Raw genomic sequence first — 2508 nt, forward strand, 5'->3', positions numbered from 1 at the left:
TTCAGTGATGAGGGCGGGACCCTCGTGATTTCAGGTGATTTGATATGTTGAGACCGGGCTGTGTACTGCGGTGAGAGTTATATCAGTATAAGATCCTTGTGAGTCTTTTATATGCTTTCATCATTTCTTGTTAGATGTTTTTGTCGATTTGTGTTTTAGAAGAATCTGTGCTAGTTTGATTTGTTTGTTAGTTCACTTATGTATTTCCTTTCTCATATTCAGTCATTTCCGTTCTATGCTTCCTGAGTTTTAGCTTGTGGGGTGTGTACCCGTTGGTGTTGGCTGAGATTTGGTTATTCGGGTTTTTTGTTATGCAGTTTTTCGTTGTTATTGTATCATCGCCAGTGTTGTCGAGGTTTGAAAAGAGTTCCTATTGAATATGAGGCTTATGGCCGGCACAAATTTGATCTCAGGCAAGTATTGCTATCAGAAATGTTATTGTGGGCCTATGTGTGATGTGTCATGTTGTGTGGTTATACCCTGTGTGTATTGGCTTGTATTGAAGTAGCTGGTTGAGACTGATACCGGATATGGATTTAGGATCGGGCCTTTTGGAAACGGATGGAAGGTGAGAATTCTGGCCTGAAGGCCTATTGGTATTGCTAGAAAGGTTAAATTTCAGTTGAGATGGTGTCGCCAGGCTTAAGTGGATTGAGGTGACGTGGGATCACCCGCGGGTGTATGTTGGAAGTGCGCACTCAGTGACTTGAGGATTTCGAGGCGAATCTTACCACGTTCGAGGACGAACGTTGGTTTTAAGAGAGGGAGGATGTAACGACCCGACCGGTCGTTTTGAGAAATTAAGCTTCGTTCAACGGCATAAGGTCTGGAACAGCTTCGGGATATGAGTATCGACTTGCGTGCATGGTGAAAAATTCGGTTTTCGGATGGCTTAGAGTCAAATTGGAAGAAGGAACCTTGTTTTGGAAGTTTGAGCGGTAAAAAGTTGACCGGAATTGGACTTTTGGGTAAACGACCCCGGAATGGGTCGTGGAGGATCTCAACAGCTTCGTATGGTGATTTTGGACTTAGGCGCGTGTTCGGATTGTGTTTTGGAGGTCCGTAGCTAATTTAGGCTTGAAATGCCGAAGTTGAATTTTTAAAGTTTCCGGTCCAATGGTGAGATTTTGATCCGAGGGCCGGAATGGAATTCCAGAAGTTGCAGTAGTTCCGTCGTGTCATTTGGGATGTGTGTGTAAAATATCAGGTCATTTGGACGTGGTTTGTTTAGGTTTTTGATCGAAATCGTATTTTGAAGGAAATTGGGATTCTTAGGCTCAAATCCTTGATTTATTCGAGTTTCCGGTGTTGTTTTAGGTGGTTTATGGATTGGTGCAAGTTTGAACGAGGTATTAGGTGTTGTTGGTGCATTTGGTTGAGGTCCCGGGGGCCTCGGGTGTGTTTCGGATGCTCTGCGGGTCATATTTCCTTGTTTTTGAACTGCTGTATCTACTTCTGGTATCTTCTTTCGCGTTCGCGAACATACCCTCGCGTTCAAGAAGACTTGTTGATGACTAGCTTGAATTCCTTCTCCGCGATCGTGTTTAGATCCTCGCGTTCGCGTAGCTATGTCTCTCCCTTCATCGCGTTCGCGTTCCCCATATCGCGTTTGCGTAGTTATGCCGCTCCACTCTCCGTGTTCGCGTAGCAGTTCACGCGTTCGCAAAGAGCAGTCCTTGGGCCATCAGATTTTTCTTCTTCACGTTCGCGGATGCGTTGTCGCGTTCGCGATGAGTAACCAGAGCACCTTCACTTTTCTTCTTCGCGAATGCCATGCTTCTTCCGCGTTCGCGATGGCCAATTATCTGGGCAGACAGAATTTAATCCCAAATTCGAGGGTTTCACCGTTTTATCACATTTTGACTTCTAGAGCTCGGTTCTTGGCGATTTTTGAAGGGATTTTCAACTGGGCGACTTGGGTAAGTGCTTCTCACTCGATTTAGACCAATTTCCATGAATCTTCTCTTAATTTCATCCTTTAATTTCAGATTTTGAATGAAAAATGGGTAAAGACTTCATAGACCAAATTATTGAGTTTTTGAGGGGGTGTTTGACCTCCGATTTGAGAGATTTTTATATGGTTAGACTCGTGAGAGTACGAGGGTACTAAAAATGTTAAATTCATCCGATTCCGAGACATTGGCCTGAGGGGCATTTTGGTCATTTTACATAATTTCGCGCTTTAGCTTTGAATTAAATGGTAGAATCAGTTGCTTGAGATGTTATTTATAATGTGTGATTTAATTGAATATATATGGGCCATTTGGAGTCGAGTACTCGTGGCAAGAACGTGGTTGCTAGTTGATTTTAGCCGGTTCGAGGTAAGTATTTTGCCTAACCTTGTGTGGGGGACTTCCCCTTAGGATTTGAGTCTTCTTTGTTGATTGTATTCCTTGTACGCGAGGTGACGAGCGCGTGCTCGGATTTAATTGCGGAAAATTGCCCCTTTTTAGGTTCTTAGATCCTTGTAATCACCGAATATGAAGTTGTTCTTGATACGATTGAGTT

Source organism: Nicotiana attenuata, unplaced genomic scaffold (genome assembly GCF_001879085.1).
Source record: "Nicotiana attenuata strain UT unplaced genomic scaffold, NIATTr2, whole genome shotgun sequence".
NCBI classification, from domain to species: domain Eukaryota; kingdom Viridiplantae; phylum Streptophyta; class Magnoliopsida; order Solanales; family Solanaceae; genus Nicotiana; species Nicotiana attenuata.